Raw genomic sequence first — 8,964 nt, forward strand, 5'->3', positions numbered from 1 at the left:
TGCACAGCAGTTGCAGTTTATGGACTCTTCTTTCTCACTGAAAGCTTAGGTTTCAGGTTACTGCTTCTATTTGCTTAAAGAATCTACTCATCTGACTGATAGTTCCCCCATCGCCTATTCTGAACTTAACATTTTTTTTTTTCTTTTTTGAATTGCTTCAGATTGCATAAGAAGTGGATTTTTGCTAATTGATAGTAATCGCGAATCTGGATTAAAAGCCTTTGATGGTGTTCTTCAGTCAAATATTTTATCGAAAATCTCAATCTTTTTGGGAATCACATCGGATATGAAAAGCTAAGGTTAGATGAAGGCCGTATATTTTCAATTAGGGTAAATATTGTACTTGGAACAAATGCAAAGCACCATGTCAACAAGTTTTCATATGTTGCCCTCCTCCATCTGTGTATCGAGTGCCAATGGTAATGATACTAATGTTGGAAGGCTTAGACCAAGAGTAATGTTACTTCCGCACATGGTCAGAGGGGTTGAGGAATAGTTAGTTGTATTTTTAATTTTGTTAACTGAATTGTTTGTGATCTTCCTTTTTCGATACCTCGGATGTCTTGATGTGTCTTCTATAATTCTGTAATTGAATGTTCCTTCCTTCCTATTTGTAGGGTCTGTTTGCTTACGGTTCTCTCTTAAAGGGTTTCTCAAAACGTTGGATGCTTCGAAACTTAGCGCACAAACTAAAGGTACTGGGTAATAATGGGTGTTGCCCATCATCTTCTCTGGCATTCTAATTCTCACGATACTTACAATGGCAAGGAGCGGTTTCCTTTCAGCACATGAACAAAAGGTAATGATGGTATTGAACAAACTATCAGTAGCATTTGTTGATTTTTTCCAGTTTTTTCAAGATCTTAAGCTTCATATTAGTACTGATGTATTGTGATTTTTAGCTTATATTTTTTTGATAATGTACTTTGAGGTGTTTAACTATTTCGAGTACCATGTTATTGCATAGGTACCCCTAAATGAGCCAGCCTTTGCCGAACCTATGGAATTGAAGATCCATATATTTCTCTCTACGTGCATGATAAGTAAATTTTTCATAAGTTTATTGATTTTTCTTTGATTGATTTCTGCTTAGTTATATGAAAACTTTGATAGTTATAAAGTATTTTGGCTGATGTATTTAAGACAAAACTTTATAGGAATGTAGATATGCTAAATCACCGTCAATCATACATCACAAGACCACCAAGTAACTGCTACCACCATTTACTTTACAGTTCTAAATTTCTAATAAGCAGAATCAGGGATCTATATGATTCTAGCTGGCCTAGAGATGCAAGGATGAGACTTATGTTGCATGATGGTACTAGTACTACTGTATCTTATTTTCTCAATAAATACCAAATAGCGCCAAGCAAGTTGATAACCTTTCTTAAATCGATATATGGTTTGTTTAGAATTGCAATTTCTTTAAAACATTAAGCTTCTTCTTTACATACATATTAAATTGGCCAGAACCTTCTTTTCTTTTAAAATCGTCAAAACCTTCTTTTTTTTTTAAAAAAAATGGTCGGAGCCTTCTTCTATGCACTTCTCCTTATAATGGTAGCTAAGTGCACTCATGCATATGGTGAGGTTAAAGTTCAGCAAGGTTTCATGATTAGAGCCGTAGACGTTTGTAAGTCTATTTTCCTTTGTATATATGAGATGATGTCCTCTGATGATTTATAGCCAATGTGTCTTTCTACTAGTATACTGCATGGCAGTGGGGAGTGAGCGGAGCTGCGGGGAGAGAGAGAGTTGGGTGAAGGAGAAAGGGTATTGGGGGTGAAGAAAAAATGAGAGAGAAGTTGAGGACAGATAGACAGAAACAAACCAACATGGTTTTTGTTCGCATACCCCCCCTTCTGCCAAGATCTTTCGCTCCGCTCGCTCGATAATCTTGAACTTGATTGTGTTTAGTTTTGTAGCATACTGGAACTCCAATTCCATTCACTTGCACACCTTCACGTTTGGGTCTACGATGGGAGGCGGCAAATATGGAAATGTAAATGTGGTGGGAAAGGTGAGGAATTTGTAGATTGTGTTATAATATTTCTTCTTTTCTCTCTCCTTTTGCTCCATCGTTACTAAAACATAAACATTTACTCCTTATATAAGCCATTTCCTGAATTAGTTTGATTAAACTATAACTTTCTTGCTTCATTTTTCTTTGTGTGTTTTCTCAATTTGTACTATTCTTCATTCTACACTTCCATCTATACTTTATAATTTTTCATTATTTATGTAAATACGCATTGGTTGCCAGTAATTTCTCTCACTTTATTGGTATTTGTTTTTGTGGAACAAGGAAGATCTTCGAGAAATATTTGAAATTGTGCCAGTGGAGAAGCCCTACTTTGATCCTCCAGTGAGTAATCATATCTTTACATTAGATTAGCTTTCATGTAAAATGTTTGTAACCGTTCTTGCCTTTTTTTCCCACATTTTATACATATCTATTTCATTTTATGTTCTTAGAAAATCTGGTATATGCTTGGAAGCCTTTAGAAGATTTGTGGTTTTTTTTAGAAGCGTGAAATTGGGTTTCTGGTTTTGTTTTCAACCTAGTGTATTTGAAAGTTTTTCCTCAATTTTTTTTCACGATTTTTTTTTTTGGATTCTATTGTGTTTTTTTTTCGCTAAAAGGTAATTGATTAAAAGAATAAAATGAAAGTTACAAAGAAAAAGAATAAGTAGAGTAAAAGTTGCCTAGTGTGAGTACCATCATATGTGTACCCACCTATTACAGCCCAAAATTAATAAGAGAAACGAAAGTAGGTAGTGAACGGTTCTCCGTGTTTTCATGAAAGGGGGCCTTGGCCCCACCATTTACTTTCCCCTTTGTAACGCCGCTCCATGCCTCGAACAACCGTCCGTCCTCCTAAGTTAGTTTTCGCCATGTTTGGTGACATTAATCCATGTGGCTTTCTCCTTGGTTTGCCTCCATTTAGCTCTAACTTTCCAATGTAATCGCGGTCCTCTTTGAAAAGCTTTTAACCAATCGAGGAAGAATCGATTCAACCCAAATGTATTTCCACCAAATTCCAAGGCTCTCAATACCTTCAACAACCGCCACGTTTTTGCCATGTAGTTAGTTGCAATACCCAACCCCAAGCTGCCGCCCCAAGAAATCTCCTTTGTAGTCCCTTAGAACTATGCCCCATCCCCGCCATACACCGGATTTCCCCCTCGAGCTCCCGTCTGCGTTCACTTTTAGAATCCGGGGTTGGGGAAGCCAATAGCATTCAATAATTTGGGGGCTCTTCTCGCTTTATGTGGAAGATTGAATCTGCGGCAGAGCTTTCATGTCCGTCATGCAATTGTTCATAGTACGATGAATAGTGGTAGGCTCGATGATGGCTCTCCGCGAGAAAGCAAATATCCAAAAACTGGATTTCTTCTCTTCATAAATCACCTTGTTTCGATTTTTCCACAAACCGACCATGCAAGTCACCGAGCAAGCTTTCCACATGTCCAAGATCAATGCTTATTTATGATGCTTGCTTTGTTGCAAAATATCATTGAAGGATTCTATACTTGTTCGTGATGTGAAAATTTGCCTCATCCGATCCCAAACTCGCTTTGCTAGAGTAGGGCGATTGGTACGGGGATGTGCTCGATGGTTTCTTCTTCTTCGTTTACATATACAACATCTCGAAGCAAGTCAGTATCTTCCTCTTTTGGTGATCGATCATCAACCGCGATGCCCCTCTTACTAGTTTCCATGCAATTCCTTGCGTTTTAGGTAGTATCTTGGCACTCCATATGAACCTGCATCCCCTGTGCTTCGCAGCCTTTTTTTCTGATGTCTTCATGTGCTGCTGCTACCGAAAATTTCCCTTTTCCATCAGAAAACTATACTCTTTCATCGGCCTTGGAATCATCAGGGTGTTGGAGAGAGCACCTGCGCCCCATTGGAGCGCACCTGTGCCCTAGTCATTTTCTAAAAATTTTATTAATCGAAGCATTCTGGTGCTTTAAGTTGAAAAGCGACTCGCTTCAAAACACTTTTTAAGTCAAAAAACCCCGAGGCGCACTCGCTACCGACTTCCGTGAGAGACCAGAAAATTTCCAGTTTTTGGGTTGTTCCTGTGTCATTTGCGGTACTGTTCTAGAGCGTAGTTTTGAGATGACATCTCCTACAATAATATCGGAACAGTCTTTCAAAGATTTGTTCCAAAGCACTACTTATGGTCCTTGGTTTCGCGAGGTGATCACATACGTAAGCTGGGAACCGCTTATGGTTCTTGTTAGCATTTGTTCTTGGACTTGCTATGCCCGCTGAAAGACAAGACCCATGGTGCTATTGGGTAGATAATATGCATGTCTACACTTACGAAGTTTTTGCATGAGTCGTATGGGGCGTGCATTTTCCGTATCGAGGACCAAGGGGGAATATAACGCGCTTTGGTAGCTTTGTCCATGAACATAGGAACTGTTATGTTTTGGATCATGCTAAACATTTTGGGGAATGGCGTTTTTTTCTTCGTGAATGATGCCACTTGCAACGTCTTCCTTGCTTTTAGCCACGGGACGTATGTGCCATGACCTTCCTTAACCTTGATGTCTAGTTTAGCACGAGCCCATAGCATGAGGCATAAGTACCTTCTTATGCCCGCTCTAATTTCCGTATTATGCTATGTTTCTTCCCTATTTTTGTACACGCTTTCACGGATTGGATTACGGCCGATTAATCGCGACCCACCAATAGTATTATTCGATCTTTCCCGCAATGACTTGGCAGGGTGGAGGATACAACCTCATCAGGTTGCACCCTACACCCCGTCAGACCAAGTGGCGCTTAATAGGTTAGCAACCATAGATGATAAATGGCATGAAGCCTGACAAATTATCATAGCATGGCAGGACGCGAAGGAAACTCACTTCTTTATAGAAGAAGAGGATGAGGAGGATGATGAATAAAAGCGGGAGATAAGGTAAGTTTTTTAATTCCAGTTAGTGTCTGCTTATGTCCCAAGCTATTTAGCTCTGTTAACCCCATAATGGGTGGAACTCTTATAGAGTTGCGTCAGTTTTTATATTAGTATGTTTTAACCTTGTTTTGCAGATGTTCCAAAATTTCACGCGTTTCCATGGTATTTTTCTACCCTCTTTATTTAAATGCTTTGAGGACAAAGCATGCTTCTTGTTTGGGGGGGGGGGCATAGAAACACGTGTAATTAAGGCATCTGTTAGGATATAGATATGTATAATGTGCACTTGTTTTCTAGTTAAAATTTCAAAAATTTGAAAATATAAATAAATAAGTTATGCTATACACTTAGGAATATTGGTATTATTTTCTTTCTCTATGCTCTTAATAATCTAGAAGTCTCACGTAGCTTTTGCATTAGAATAATTTTTAGAAACTTGGGTTAATATGTAGGTAATAATCTTTGCATCTATCTATAAATATATTACATCAGTATCTATGATTGTTAGCGAGAAAGTTTCAAATCTAGGCTAGAGTACTTATTCTACAAATCCTGTGAGAATATAGCCTAAAGCCTTATATGAGTGAAACATTTGAGAAATGACACAAGGGAGAAGTAAAATCCGGATAGAGAAATCACACATCCACTTGCTTGATCACCAAACCATATCCTAAGCAAAAATTTAGGCCCTCTTTGGATCGATATAGCTAGAAATTCAAACCTATGAATTATTTTCCGCTAGTCGCCCCTCTGAGCCTTTCTTTAGCCTTTCATAAACCGCAAATCCGTTACCCTGTTACAAAAACAAAACAAAATAAAAATAAAAAAAATAAAAAAAAATAAAAAAATAAAAAAAAAAATCAACCTACCCAATTTAGAATAAGTCTGATAATAGAATGAGGAAGAAAGAAGAAGAGAAAAACCTGTGTAAACAAAAATTAGTTAGTTGCTTGAGGAAAATAAAGAAAAGAAGTTTCCATCCAAAGAAAAGAAAAATAAAAATAGAAATAAAATAAAAACTCAAAAAAAAAATAGAATAAAAGGAGTCAAAAGCCAAGGAAAAAGAAAAAAATATGGATAAGGATGGAAACAAAGTGTAGAAGCAAAGGTAAATAACAAGGTTTTCTCTAGTTACATAATATGAAGACTCTATTATCTCGTGACTTGTCCTTTTTGAATATCCATTTTCTTCCTTCTTAAACCATTTCCTAATCCCCCAACACCTAATAAAAAGACCTCTAGCTCAATTGGGAATAGGTTAGTGTGATAGTAAGTGGCGGGATGTGTTTGATCGACTCAGACTTCCTTGTGTGTCATTGAGATTCTAAGGTAAAGTGTGCCCATCGCGGACGGAGTAAAATAAACTTGAATGGAAAAATCGAGTGTCAGATCTTGACTATTATTGTGAGAACCTACTTGGGGGCGTTATTCCGAAGTTCGAACGGACTGTTCATACATTTCATAGTATTACTCATTGTATATATGTTTATTGTAAATGATTGATTATTATGCATATATTAGCTTAGGTTTTTGACTTGGCTATTCTTATTCATTTGCTAGTGAGATGTATAAATAGTTGAGACATAAATGAGAAAACAATAGTTTTATTTCTTAGTCGTTGTAGTATAGATGAAGTTTGTGAGTACCTTCACTGGAAAACTCTCACGAGGCTATAACTCGTCCACTAGGGAATTCCTAGTGGTTTAGCGCCTTATCAAGATATGGTAAATGCAATCGCGACTCAAATAAACGGAGAGTAGTTAGAACTCCATTTTTGGTCACTTATTCTAATTTCTCATATTTGCTTGAGGACAAGCAAAATGATGTTTGGGGGTGGTTTGATAAGAGCCCAAAACTGTAGTTTTAACCCCTTAACAATCATACTTTTAGACCAGTTATGTGAGTAATAAGTAAGAGTTAATACTGATTACATGTTTTTGTTCATTTTAGGCTTCAAAGTCAATTATGTGCAGAAATGTGCCACTTTGATGAGATAAAGGAGCAATGGTTGGTTACTAAGGAGTTCTGTGATTAAAGGCCAAGATTCAAGAAGACAAAGCCTTTGTAAAGCCTGGTCAAAAGATGAAAAGTCAAAGTCCACGCGGGCGGAAACAGTGCACAAAGTCAGCAGAACTTCCGAAGACTGTATCTTTGGACTCAGACCTTGGAATTGGACCTATCTTATGTCAAAACGACCGACTCGGAAAGAGCTTTCCAATGGTCCAAGCCTTGACCCAATCAGACGAGCAGAAGTGGACGAAACATCTGTCGAAGCCAACTGCAGCTGAAGAGCCCATTTTGGACTAAAGAAATTGGGTTTTGGGCCCGATTTTCCGGCCTAAAACATGGCTCCTCAGCCCTTGCACGAAAATGTGGATCTGGTCTCCTCCTTTAAAAAAGAAAGACTTAGCTCTTAAGTCTTAGTTAGTGAGGTTAGAAAGTAGCCATTAGAGAATAGTTTTTTAGATCTAGATCTAGTTTTTTTACATTCAATTAGGTAGTTTAGAATCATATTTAGTTTTTAGAATAAAATATTAGTTCTTCATTTCAATTTAGATTATTGATTCAATTCTTAGTTATATTTAGTTGTTTTAAATTCAATTTAAATTCATTTTGAATCATTGGTCTTATTGTTCATTAAATTCATAAATTAGGTTGTCTTCATTTTGATTCTTAGACTATTGTTAAATTTAGATTTATAAAGTTTAAATTAGTTATTAAATTATGACTTGTTATTATTGTTTTTGTGTTGGGAATGGTAGTATAGAAATTTCACATCAAATCATTACTCTCACCATTGTTCCTTTTGGTTTGATTAGTTGAATTCAATTTAAGTCTAGAGAGTTAAGAGTGGAACGAATCCTTACTCCTTGTATTGCATGATTATGTTTTGAGAGTAAGAAGAATTGATTTAAACGTAAGAACGGTAGGATTACGTATTAGTGTTGTTAACATTAATATTTAGGATTCTTCTATTTTTATGGGTTATCAGCAATCAAATCGAACACTCGAACCAATCAAGCCAAACCATCTACCATTCACCCCATACATCCAAGACCACCTAATCACTATCGACAGAGAGTTGAAAAGGGGGAGGGGCTGCAGAACACAGAACAGGCAGAAAAGTGGAGGATTGGAGACGCGTGGAAGCCAAAGCGGAAAGCGAAGAAAGGAGGAGATGACTTCACTGTCGACATGAGTTCTTCTTACCTTTACCTTTGTTTCAATTCAATTGTTATGTCTAGCTAAATTCTTTGCTAGGGTGGAGATGAAACCCTGTTAATAAAGTTGGTTGGTTATTTGTCTGTTGAAATTCCCTACGAATTATGAGTTTCAATGTTTAATGATTTTTCCTTCAATCGATTGTCGAATGTTTTTTGGGCACCGTTAATATCATGTATTCCTGGTAGTTTAGGCTATAGTTCGATCAGTCAAAGCTTGATATATTATTTCATAATTTTAAATACCTGTTATCTTGTGTTTTTCATAATTTGGATACATAGGATGTTTGGGGTTTAAACTGTTCAAGGGAAGAAAAATCAATCTTTGTTTTACAATATTATCACGATCATATACAGAGATAGCAACGATTACCTTTTCGAATTGCTACTCTAAAATATTAAGGAATGAAACAAATAAATAATTAAAGCGATGGAATTAATGGTGGTGGATACGAATACCCTAGTATCTCACCAATCGTTCGATCCACTTTATATTTTTTTTCGTAGTAATTAGTTAATTAATTTTAGTTAATAATAATTCAACTTCCATAAGAAGAACATTGTTCGAATTAGGATAAATCATAAGTTAGTATTCAATTGTCCCTAAATAGCAATCCCTGTGGGATCGACCTCGTTCTTGCGCACCTATTACAATAGACCTCGTGTGCTTGCGAGTGTTATTATTATTAAAGTAGGAGTTAATTAACCTGTTTATTTAGGCTGGTTAAATTCCTATCAGATGTCTAGTATGACTTTGTGCTATTGGAGAAGACTTTTGAAAAAACATTGGACAGGAGGGGATTTTTCTA

At 36.7% G+C, this 8,964-nt stretch overlaps 1 long non-coding RNA gene across 4 annotated transcripts; it reads left to right on the forward strand.

The window, feature by feature from the left end:
* The first annotated feature begins 206 nt into the window (after positions 1–206).
* On the forward strand, positions 207–8,649 carry LOC147523142 (uncharacterized). 4 transcript variants are annotated; one of them, XR_015195999.1, is made up of 6 exons: positions 207–299; positions 618–799; positions 968–2,023; positions 2,313–2,368; positions 4,859–4,937; positions 6,885–7,638. It is a non-coding gene; the product is annotated as an uncharacterized LOC147523142 (long non-coding RNA). The 4 variants fall into 4 exon arrangements; XR_015195998.1 differs by having other exon boundaries at positions 4,867–4,937; XR_015196003.1 differs by lacking the exons at positions 4,859–4,937; positions 6,885–7,638 and adding an exon at positions 7,927–8,649.
* The last annotated feature ends 315 nt before the right edge of the window (positions 8,650–8,964 follow it).

This window comes from Coptis chinensis, chromosome 1 (assembly GCF_015680905.1).
Source record: "Coptis chinensis isolate HL-2020 chromosome 1, ASM1568090v1, whole genome shotgun sequence".
Lineage (NCBI taxonomy): Eukaryota > Viridiplantae > Streptophyta > Magnoliopsida > Ranunculales > Ranunculaceae > Coptis > Coptis chinensis.